The sequence below is a fragment of the Rhinatrema bivittatum genome, chromosome 12 (assembly GCF_901001135.1).
Source record: "Rhinatrema bivittatum chromosome 12, aRhiBiv1.1, whole genome shotgun sequence".
Lineage (NCBI taxonomy): Eukaryota > Metazoa > Chordata > Amphibia > Gymnophiona > Rhinatrematidae > Rhinatrema > Rhinatrema bivittatum.
Window position 1 is genome coordinate 51,166,879 of NC_042626.1, and position 12,445 is coordinate 51,179,323.

Consider the following 12,445-nt stretch of genomic DNA (forward strand, 5'->3'; position numbering starts at 1 on the left):
CAGAATGAATGAATGAATGAATGAATGAAAGAAAGAAAACCATGCAAAAAAAACAAAACAAACAAACCAGAAAACACAGGCCACCCCGACACTTTTAACAGACATAGGACTTTTTCTACAGCATAATCTAGCAGTTCTGAACCAGCTCGACAAGTTCAACAGCACCGCCAGGCTGAGAAGAGCAGAGAAAGCTTACCCGAAGAAGTTTGCACAGTCCCTAGCCACACCACCCGGGTCCTTCCCCACCTTGTGGCATACTGCACAGATGCAGGAAATACCAAGAGTCCTACAGGCGGGAGGGTGGAGAGAGAGAGAGGGCCAGGGCAGGCAGGAGGGTGGAGTCACACAGGTGCCATTTCTTCACCTCCCTTCTGTTGCTTCTCTCGTAAGGCGATCAGAGAAGCAGAAGCACATGGGATATGTACAAATTCTTCTTACACCAAAGATCCAATGCAGCGTGCCATGCATAAACTAAAGATACTTGTACTATAGGAGGGCTGGCAACAGATCTATAATTAATGAAAAAACTGAAACCTAATAGGTGCATGGAGGCATCACAAAGCGTCTCTGTTCCCAGTGAGCCCGATTAATTGGTTAGTCAAACCTATGGCTGTCAAACACCAAACCATACAGGACAGGCTGAGTTGGTCCTGCTTTTCACCATGCTCTCTCTCTTCCTGCTTTTTTTTTTTTAGAGACCCTGGCTTGGAGCAGCATGTCTGTAAAGGGCAATTAGTTAAACAGGACTGGCTCTCTCTCTCCATGGTTGGAAACCCAAGTTAACATCTGCCAATTAACTCCAATAGAAAGAGGAAGGGAAATGCACCGTCTCAAAAAATCAGGTACAGTGTGGTCTCTTTATAATCTTCACCTCAGCTGAATAAATGGCACCCCCCCCCTCCCCCACCAGACTAGAGGGCCCCACACAGAGAGACGAAATGGTCCGCGACTGTGGTCTTGGAGGCCAGGGGACAGGATGGGCAAGCAAATTACTTTTATTCACTCCATTTCAATCTTTAGTTTGAGACTTCGCTTTTCTGTCTAAGACCTGGGCTATCATTTTTCCAGTTTTCACAGCCACAAACTGTCGGGGTTTGTTTGTTGTGGGTTTTTGTTTTGGGGAGGGGGTAGCCACGGAGAAAGAAGAGGCGTTTGCAGAACTCAACATGCATTGCAGGAAAAATAATTAAAAAAAACAAACAAACCCCCAAAAACCTTCCATAAACAGTTGCAAGAGTTTCACTGAGCGCAGGTCTTGCTCCACCAGCCAGGCCCTGCTTGGCGAGGGGGAGTGGGGGAAAGATGGGCTTTGTCATTTCCATGCCAGAACAAAATTCAAACACTGCACCTTCCCAAATGCGTGTTTCCCTTCCCGAAAACTTGTCTTTCGCCATCTGCTTCACAAAACGGGAATTCCTAATCCCCCTTCCTGTTTACTTAGGCAGTGAAATAACATTCAGTTGCCAGGGGAACGGCCGGGCTGTCACCACGGCTCAGGCTTCGCGGTACGCAGGAGGCCACAAACGACTCCCCGGAGAAGCTCAAACAGCAGGAGGTGGTGCAGTACGGGGAATTTGGGGAACAAGCTTGGTGCTGCAAAGGCACAGGGCGAATATCTAAGAATTTAATCCCATTAACTGTGGTGCGATTCAGGGAAATCGAGGAATTGCATCCAATTCCTCGATTTCGGGGGGGGGACCGATTTAGTAGGAGTTGCCAGTCAACTCCTTATTTTTTTAAGACAAGCTCATTCACTCCTGGTTTTACCTCCTTATATATATATTTTTAAGGAAATCAGAATTCAAGAGTCCATGCACACACAAGCCAATGCAATACCATGCGCTCAAGCTAGCGCACAGGTTAACTTGCAGTTGGATGCGCATTTTGGACGCGTGTCCATAACGCCTTATGCAATAAGGGGATTAGCGCATCCAAACCAGTGCGTAGCTAAGAGCTCTCATCATATGTAAATGTAATATTGATGAGGTTATAGTTAGAACCCCCTTATATAAAAGATAAATGTGCACCTGACACGCACATGTTTACCCTAAAAAAATTAACGCCAGCCCCGGAGCAGGCTTTAAGTCTTGAGGAGCCTCAAAGGTTTACAGAAAAGCAGAAAATACTGCTTTTTTTGTGGTCCCTCCGACTTAATATCATGGCAAAATTAAATCGGAGGAAACACAGAAAGCAACGTGAAACAAAAAATAATAATAAAAAAAAAGTCTTGCCTGTGGTTAGGTTAAGGAAAATGGATGTTTGCAAATTGAGCGTCTGTTTTCCTAACCCACTCACAGCCACTTCTCCTGGGCGCCCGATGCCATGAACGCGCTGGTGACGCACAATTTATCCCTAATGCGCCCTTTTTTAGCACAGCAGCTCATTTGCCTATTGCATCGAGCACTCAGGAGAGGTGATTGTGCACGTTTAAAAAAAAGTGTGTTACTGTTTGAATGCACGTTTTTAGCGTGTCAGTATTACATCAGCCTGACAATGCGGTGAAAGCCAGGACTGGCTCACCCTATTGCTAGTTGGATTACCCACAGCACCCAGTGAGCTACTTAAAGCAGGATGTTACCATAGGACTTGACAAAAGGCAAGCACCAGATTGCCCTGGCAATTATGTCATGGCACCCGGCATGTTCGTGCCTTGCTGCTGCTGGACGTGCCCACTGCCGCTGGAAATGCTCCTCACTTCTTGTCTGCATTGCACAGCTCTCAGTGAGTGCAAGCTGCACAGTGCCTGAACTCCAGCACTGGTCTCACCATCTCACGAGACCAGAGACAGCAAGACTGGCACTGGAGTTCGGGCAGTGTGCAGCTCAAACTTGCTGAGAGCCCTGTGGTGCTGACAGGAAAAAGATAGTGGCTCTGATGGGAGGTAGAGGAGTAGCTGGCAGAAGTCTGGGGATGTATGAATGGCTGCACGGTGGCTGGAAATGGCTTGCTGGGGAAGGAATGTGGCTGGAACTGGCTTGATGGAGGGAGCAGATGGATGGCTGTCAGGGGGATAGTTGGTTGGGGGGGGGGGGGGGCGGTCAAGATGTGGTTGCTCCATGGTGAGACCGCATCTTGAATACTGTGTACAATTCTGGTTACCACATCTCAAAAAAGATATAGTTGCACTGGAGAAAGGGCAGAGAAGGGCGACCAAAATGACAAGAAGCATAGAATGACAATAGGCTGCCCTATGAGGAAAGGCTAAGGAAGTTAGGGCTGTTCAGTTTGGAGAAGAGACGACTGAGGGGGGATATATGATAGAGGTCTACAAAATCATGAAAGGACTTGAACAAGTTAATGTAAATCAGTTACTCTCTCAGATAATAGGAGGACTAGGGGACATTCCATGAAGTTAACACGTAGCTCATTTAAAACAAATCGAAGAAAATTCTTTTTCACAGCACATACAGGCCAATACAGTACAGTGCGCTCCAGTGGAGCACACTGTTAACCCGTGTTTGGACGCGCGATTTCAACGCGCTAGCTTTACCCCTTTACCCCCCCCCCCCCCGAAACTAATAGCGCCTGCAACATGCAAATGCATGTTGATGGCCCTATTAGTTATTCCCGCGCAATTCAGTAAGTAAAATGTGCAGCTAAGCCGCACATTTTACTTTCAGAAATTAGCGCCTACCCAAAGGTAGGCGTTAATTTCTGCCAGCACCGGGAAAGTGCACAGAAAAGCAGTAAAAACTGCTTTTCTGTACACCCTCCGACTTAATATCATAGCGATATTAAGTCGGAGGTTTCAAAAGTTAAAAATGAATTTAAAAAAAAAATGGGAGGGAGGGGGAGGGCAAAGGGAAGGGGTAAGTTCATACGTTTGTATTTCCAGTGGATTATTCTGCTATAAGTGTTACAAAACTGTTAAGTAATGTGTATCCCACTGTTGGGAAAAACTAATAAAAAACGTAAATTAAAAAAAAAAAATTTTTTTAATCGGCCCGCGGCTTGAAAACTGGATGCTCAATTTTGCCGGCGTCCGGTTTCCGAACCCGTGACTGTCAGCGGGTTTGAGAACCAATGCCGGCAAAATTGAGCATCGGCTGTCAAACTTGCTGTCAGTCGCTGCTCCTGTCAAAAAAGAGGCGCTAGGGACGCGCTAGTGTCACTAGTGCCTCTTTTTACCGTGGGCCCTAATTTGAATAACTTGTTTCAGTGAATCATGCGCACAGGAGAGTGGCCTTTGCACGCGCCAGGACAGCGGATGCTCGCCCGCTCTCCCGCAAACTACTGTATCGGCCTGCTAGTTAAGTTCTGGAATTCATTGCCAGAGGATGTGGTTACAGCAGTTAGTGTAACTGGGTTTAAAAAAGGGTTGGATAAGTTCCTAGAGGAAAAATCAATAAACTGCTATTAATTAATAAGCAATAGTAGCTTGAGATCTGCATCTAAATGGCAGATGAAATTTAATGTGGACAAGTGCAAGGTGATGCATATAGGGAAAAATAACCCATGCTATAGTTACACAATGTTAGGTTCCATATTAGGTGCTACTACCCAAGAAAGAGATCTAGGCGTCATAGTGGATAACACTTTGAAATCATCGGTTCAGTGTGCTGTAGCAGTCAAAAAAGCAAACAGAATGTTGGGAACTATTAGAAAGGGAATGGTGAATACAACGGAAAATGTCATAATGCCTCTATCGCTCCATGGTTTATTTATTTATTTATTTGTGTTTGAATATTGTGTACAATTCTGGTCGCCGCATCTCAAAAAAGATATAATTGCGATGGAGAAGGTACAGAGAAGGGCTACCAAAATGATAAAGGGAATGGAACAGCTCCCCTATGAGGAAAGACTAAAGAGGTTAGGACTTTTCAGCTTGGAGAAGAGACAGCTGAGGGAGGATATGATAGAGATCTTTAAAATCATGAGAGGTCTAGAATAGGTAAATGTGAATCGGTTATTTACTCTTTCGGATAATAGAAAGACTAGGGGGCACTCCATGAAGTTAGCATGTGGCACATTTAAAACTAATCGGAGAAAGTTCTTTTTCACTCAACGCACAATTAAACTCTGGAATTTGTTGCCAGAGCATGTGGTTAGTGCAGTTAGTATAGCTGTGTTTAAAAAAGGATTGGATAAGTTCTTGGACGAGAAGTCCATTACCTGTTATTAATTAAGTTGACTTATATAATAACCACCGCTATTACTAGCAGTGGTAACATGGAATAGACTTAGTTTTTGGGTAATTGCCAGGTTCTTATGGCCTGGATTGGCCACTGTTGGAAACAGGATGCTGGGCTTGATGGACCCTTGTTCTGACCCATTATGGCATATTCTTATGTGATTTAATGTTTGGGTATTTAATGTTTGGGTACTTGCCAGGTACTTGTGACGTGGATTGGCCACTGTAGGAAACAGGATACTGGGCTTGATGGACCCTTGGTCTGAACCAGTATGACATTTTCTTATGTTCTTATGTGTTGGGAGAGGAAGTGCTGGGGACAAGGGTTATGGGCTGAGAGAGAGAGACACAGAGAGAGACTTGGGAGCAGTGGGGGGGGGGGGGGGGGGGGGGGAGGGGGACTGAAAGACTGGTGGGGACCAGGTCATGATGACAGGTTAAGCAAAGATGCATCCCCTCATATACAGCTATGGGGGGAGTTTGCCAGTAAGCTGCTAACAGCACACTTGTGGCAAACCATGCGGGGAAGGCCTTATTTACTAAGCTTTCTCTTCCCCATAGACACACAATAAGATAATAGCATTAGTAAGTCAGGATCTAAAAGAGCTGCGGCAGACCTCAGGAGGGTAACCCAAAAATTTCGGCAGCTGAGAGCTCTCTCAACCTCTTCCCCCTCCCTCATGCTGACTCTTCAACTTCAGTAGGGACGAAGGGAAGGTGAGAGCCCTCAGCTGCTGGCTCCTAAATCTAAAGTAAAAATCATCAACACCTGGGTTACTTGATGGGTCCTAGATGATCTGGATCCACCTCATTGCATCTACAGAGGTGTAGTTCCTGATTTTCATAGAGAAACTGGAACCCCATTAGGGGAGCGAGGGGGCTGCAAAACCTGGACTGGGTCAGCCTGACCCTAATGACCTGTCACTTGGTAATTTTAGCCTCCTGTGCCAGCCAAGCATCCACGATTCTGCACTCCATGCTTAGAATCTAAAGTTACTTTTAATTTCGCAGTACGTTCAAAACTCACATGCGGGTGTTCGAGGAGCAGGATGGTCTCCGGGTATCTCTCCCCTAGCGAGCATTACAGCATTCGGGTGCTTCCATTCTTCCAAATATTGCCTTCACTCTTTCCTGGCTCCAGTGCCGCCTTTTTGCTCTTTTGTTTGTCCTAATACTGTCTCTATTTCTCATATTTTACACACTCTCTTGGAATAAAAGGGATTTTTTACAAATTTAAGTCTCCCTCCCTGATCCAAGGTTACAAATATCACTTATGAGAAGCAGCAGCACAGCAGCACCCTCTCCCTCCCTCCCCCCCCCCCCCCCCAGCTCAGCAGGGGAAAACCTTTCAAAGCACCTGAAAGTGAGACATGTAAAATGCAGGAGGAGAAAGGGGTGGGGAGGATCTTAATAACTTGACTGCTGAATGGGATACGTTGTGATTCTTCTGCTGCTTTAAGAGGATATCCCAGTGAGAAATACTTTGCCAGCTGCCATATCCAGTCTCTTAGAGTCAGGGGAATCTTAGGACGAAGGCACTGGAAATAATGTTAATAATTATTGACCCAAAAGAAACGGGGGCTTCTCTTGCTAGGCGAGAAGATTGGCAACAACTCTGTCCTGAGAAAAATTCATTTTCTGTGGCTCTGTCAGAATCTTAAACAAATCCCAGCCCTGTATTTCCAGACATTTTATTTTATGAAGATAATCCTTGTTGTTAATCATTGCTAATTAACACTTATTTATTTTACTCGGATAATCTATGATAATAATACACAAGCCGGCTGTGCTCCAAGGAAAACAGATATTATGCCAAAAACATCAAACCAACGAAGGGGAAGAGTTAATAATAATACACATCTCAACAGCGGGAAACAAATCCCCAGATTCACTCCAACAAGGAGTATAAGCTGAGCTTCAGCTACAAAATGATGAACAAAAGCACAGAAAAGCTCTAGCACAATTGAGTCGAGCACCTCAGAAACAGAACTATACTTCCCTGCATGCAATGGGGCAAACCCAGGGCTGGAGCCACCTGTTCGGCTGACCTGGGGTAAGTTAGTAGCTCTGTTTGTACGCACACCAGTCCAACTTCACATTCTATTACTTTGCCTTTATCCATACATCTTGAACACGGGCAGAACATTTCTGGCATGTTATACTGGTTGGGGGGGGGGGGGGGAGGAGGGGGAAGTACCTCTGGTTAACATCTCAGCCCCAGTCTTGCTTTTACCTCACTGTATGCATGAATTTGATGATTGTCCTCTGATTTCCCTATGAAAATCAGAACTACAAATCCATGCATGCACTGGGGGCACATTTATTTATTGGATTTAAATTCAGGATGGAATCAGCAGGTTTGGCTGATATGGCAACCCTAGATTGTTTAAATATAACAAAAAGAAGAAACAGGTTCCATAAAATCTATCCTCAAAATATATTTAATATCTAGAACGTCACTTCTTAATGAATTCGGCATCAGATACAATCCACCGTCTCTTGCCTCGCAATGGGCTGCAAACTGTGTCAAAACATATTTGTACTTTTACCCTTACCTGATGATCTGTTCATTAAAAAGTGATGTTCTAGATATTAAATATAAAATATTTTGGAGAACAGATTTTATGGAACCTGTTTCTTCTTTTTCGTTGTATAGATTTGAGGTTCCTGCTCGTTGTTTATGTTGGTTAACCCTAGATTGTTTTACACAACCAAAGTTGCAGGATTTGTTTCTGCTGGTATTTTTTTTGGGGGTGGGAAGAGGGGTTAAGTTACTTTCAGAGCTGTTCTGGACGTATTTCAGGAACTGCCATGCGGAGTCACACCAGCATCCATTCTCCGACTGTGGCAGGTCTGGATCACAAGTACCCAGCTGATCCCATAAAGTAGATCTTTCTTTTCCCTTCTACTCACTCCCAGGGATAGCAATAGCTTTCTTTACTCTACTTGGATAACCATGTTTTATGAACTTTTTCTCCAGGAACATTTCCAAACCTCTCTTAAACCCTGCTATGCTAGCTTTATCACGTCCTCTGGCAACAGATTCCACAACTTGATAGTACTTTTTCTCTCAGCACATTTTCTATGTTTTGTTTAACTCTGGTTATTAATTTCATGGAGTGTCCCCTTGTTTTAGTATTATTAGAAATAACCATGCTTTATTTACCTGTTCCAACCCACTCTGACGCATCAGATATAGGAGGAACAGATAGCGACATGTTTTACCCTATTGCATGAAGGGGAACTTGATGTCTGCTGGTGCTCAGACTGGTCCCCAGCTGGTCTGGGTTTTTTTTTTTTCCAGGATACTCCTAATGCATATTTGAGATATTTACAGGCACTGGATTTCAGCATCAGAATGATGATGCACAAATCTCCCTCATCCATTTGCTTTAGGAATAGCCTGAACATCTCAGGCAGCTGGCTTGGGTAGGGAAGAAGAGCTGCGTACTTGTATGAGCGGTAAGCACCACAGCAAGGCAGAGTCTGAGGTGCAGAGCGGGTTGGAGGCTGCCTAACAGCGCTCGCTCCCAGCCCCAAGCCTCGTGGCCTCTTCAGACACATCCGGGCATACACTTGGTCTAAGAATATCGGCCACCAGACTGGATTGGGAAGAAGGTCCTCGAAGATCAACCTTGACAACCCCAGCTCTGCCCGAAAGTGCTGGAAATCTGGAGCTATGAGTGCCGAAGCTTGCTGGGCTGATCCTAAGATCCATGTTACAAATCAGTCTTTATTGCAATTAACATCATTCTTATTTTTTAAACTCCATTTCCTCTGGCTCCTTTGCACTTCCAGCTCAGTAGGAACCAGGGCTGAGAATGGTGCCACAAGCCTTCCACAAGCCTTCATTCACAACGATCCCCTATTTTATCCCTCCCCCCCCCCCCCCAATTATGTTTAGCCCAGTCATTGCAGGGACGGCCCTTGGCGGGGGAACACTGGGCCCTAAATCCGACCACTAGATGTCACCATTGTACGATGATAAGGAATCCCTCCTCCCCACCCCCACAAGGCTGTGAATGCTGTGCCACAGCATCCCCACCTCCTGAACCCAGGGCCTTCCACATGGCACAGGCCAGCACCTGCTACTGACCCACCACGCTGGCCGCTGGCCAGGGCCACCTTTAATTCATAGATGCAAACATCAAATAAAGCCGTGGGCTTTCTGGCTTCCATTCACTTTGGTTTTCAAGTGCTTAGGGCAGAAAACAGGACTCATTACAGATTGTAAAATCTTTTCTTGGCCACCTTAAGGATTATCCAAAGATGAACAGCATCCGATACCACATCTGTTCCTCCTTCCCAGGCTTTTCATTTGAAATAAATGGATTCTAACTAAAATCATGTAGCCCTTAAGCCCCGCTGAGGTGCTGAAGAGAACAGAAATGTAGCCTTTTGATTCTACTCATGGCTGGACCATTATGATTTGACTAGCAGAAAGAGGCAGACGAGGAACTTAGTAGTAGTACTCCAATATTTGCTTGGTCTCTAATCATGCCCACCTCTTCCTCCCTGCGATGACTCCAAAATGACCAATCATCTTCTCCATGCAAGCCATAGCTTTTCCCTGTTCAGGCTGGAACACCGTCTTTGCATGGCACTGAAAACTGATGGTGGCTAAAACCAGCATTCATGGTTCAGCATAGCAGATACTGACTAGCATGAACAGACTGCCAGCAGGACTTCCCAAAGCTAATCGGGTTTTCCGGATCTCCGCCATGAATATGCATGAGATGAAAGCATTTGCATAGCTGGAGTCTCCAATGTATGCATATTCATGGCGGAGAATCTGAAAACCCAACTGGCTGTGGGGTCACCAGGCCAGGATTGGGGAAGCCTTGAAACAGGGTGATGGCAGAGCTCCATGCCAAGGGAGACGGGGCTATAGCTCTGATTTCCCTACACTTCCATAAGAAAAATCTGAACTAAATGACAGGTCCCTGGAGGCGGTAAAGTAAAATCAAGCCTGGCTCAACCTGTCCTCCCTTGATACAGAACTACAACATTACCAATGAAACCTGTCTCTGATGCAGCCATTCCCCTCAGCAACACTGCCACACACTATTCTGGGCCTGCCACAGAAATTCCACTCCCAGAGGGTGCTAAATTCTTGGCAGCGCCACAGGAAAACCGCACACACCAGTTGCCAAATTCCCAGCAACCCCACAGGAAACAACTGCTCCGCAGCGTGCAGACAATCTTATGAACCCATGCATAGGGTGGTCCTGGACAGCAGTGCCTCTGTAGCGTCTGAGCACTGTGCTAGATGAATTCCAGGGGTTCACCCTATGGCACATCAGATTTTGGCACAGAGGCTGAAAACAGCTTCCTCATCACATGTTCTGCCACAAGCTGGACTTTTCATGCCAGACACATCGATAATGTTCAAGAAAAATACCATTCATTCACACAGCCTAAAGAGAATACAGAACGAGCCCCAGCCGCCTAGTGGGGAAAGGGCTCATTAGCACTACTCACTCCTCAGTGAGGGATTTCCCTAACTCGTGGCTTCAGAGCTCCGTTATCAAAATCCCCAGCTCGCATTCAGAAGCAGGGAGAATAAGTGCTTTTATCCAAGGCTGTGTATGCACGAGGTGCCATGGGGAAAGGTAGAGCCAGTCTTCTAAGCCCAGGGCAAGCAGGGAGATGGTCTTCTGTAGGAAAATCAGATCTATATCTCCTAGGACTGGCTCAGCCTCATGTTGACCCAGCAACCCTATGATCTTTGTAGCTGGCATGTTGGCCTCTTGCCAAGTCTAACAAGACTAATGAGTATTGATAATGATTCCATGACAAAGGTCTGCAAAACACATAAGAAGTGCCATGCTGGGTCAGACCAAGGTCATCAAGCCCAGCATCCTGTCACCAACAGCAGCCAGCCAGGGTCACAACAAGTGCCTGGCAGATTCCAGCAGAACTCCTTCAACGAAAGTGCAGATTTTGCACAGGTCCGTCAGGTTCATTGGCGAAACTCTTTTCACAAAGTTTACCAAATTCTCAGATGCAGTTTCAAAGGGGGAGGGGGTACTGGCTCAGCTGAGCATTGTACCACGGACGACCTGGCGACCTGGGTTTAATATCCGATGGTGGCATAAATTCTTCCTGGAGTGGCCCCTGCAGCCCAAAGGGGCCCGGGGAAGAAGGGAGGGCCCCACTTGCAGCTCCTTCCTGATCTTCTGCAATGGACGCCCTTGCTCCGAGGTCCCTTTCCAATCAGCCAGACCTGCTGCCGTGGAGGCGGATGGGGGACAGGGGGGAGCATTCGAGTCATGGCCAAGTTTAGGGTTCCAAAAGGCAGGAGCCCTGGTGCGTGGCCCCCCCAGCTGAGGACGGTCACTGCAATGACTGGGCAAGGCGAGCTGGGCGGGGATATAGGATAGGGAGAAAAAAAAAACCCAACACACAGTTCAGGTGACTGACAGCTTAATCCTTAAAACAAGAGCTTCTGTTTAGTGGCCGCAGGGGCTACTCATACACCTCTCTTTTGGTATAGCTCCAAAGCACAGCGCAAAATCTGCATTCGGCAAGTTCTAATATGTAAAGAATTAAAAAAAAAAAATCTTTCACCCCCCTCAAATCTCTTGAATCAGCCTAATACTTTTCTGTCTGTTGAATTATTTGACGGAAGCAAGAGGCCGTCAAAGACAAATACAAGCCAAGCAGCTAAACAGTTAAGGAAATAAGATTGGGAGGAGGGAGCAGGGGAGATAAACTCTTCTCGAGCTGGGTGTAGGGCTGCAAAATGCCTCGCTCTCATTTCCAGAACACGAGTAAAGTTTAACCCGGTCCTCTATCTTGGCTGAGAAGCAGGCCAGCAGGGCTGTCTTCAGGTGTGGCTTGAAGGGCCACACGCAGACATCAAGATGACCCTGTAACATGGGCCAGGAGCCGGCTGAGTACACGGTCTCCCCTCTTCCAAAAGGGCAGGGGGAGGAGGGAAGAAGCTGCGAGGGCCTGAATCCAAGGAAGGGACCGGTGGCTGCAACTCACAGCCACACCATGCCTCACTCCTCTCAGATCTCGGGAGCTGGGCCTGCCATCCCCTCAGAACAGGGCTTCCAGGGTGATCGCCGCATATCGGGTTCCAGTACGCACAAGCTGGTCTCTTTTTAACAATGCTAAAAATTCACCCCACATCACCCGCACCGTGTACTCCCTGATCTTCTCATTTCTACTTATACGTTAATTGGTTTCCCCATGTTCTAATGTAAACCGGTACGATAAGACCTGGTCTTGAGTGTCGGTATAGAAAAAGAAGTTAAATAAATAAATAAATAAATCTGAGATCTCTGCCTCACCCCCTGCTCAGGC

The 12,445-nt window shown here is 46.3% G+C and overlaps 1 protein-coding gene across 4 annotated transcripts in view; it reads right to left on the minus strand.

Annotated features, from left to right (window-relative positions):
• The window catches only part of PLEKHH3 (pleckstrin homology, MyTH4 and FERM domain containing H3), a 105,621-nt gene that overhangs the window by 69,176 nt on the left and 24,000 nt on the right, over nucleotides 1-12,445 (minus strand). The window contains exon 1 of one of the 4 annotated variants that reach the window (XM_029572722.1): nucleotides 197-320. The exons of 2 other annotated variants lie outside the window; for them this stretch is intronic. The gene's annotated coding sequence lies outside the window, so the exon portion shown is untranslated. Of the gene's footprint in view, nucleotides 1-196; nucleotides 321-12,445 lie in introns of those variants that run through there. One more of the 4 variants, XM_029572723.1, reaches the window with a different exon arrangement.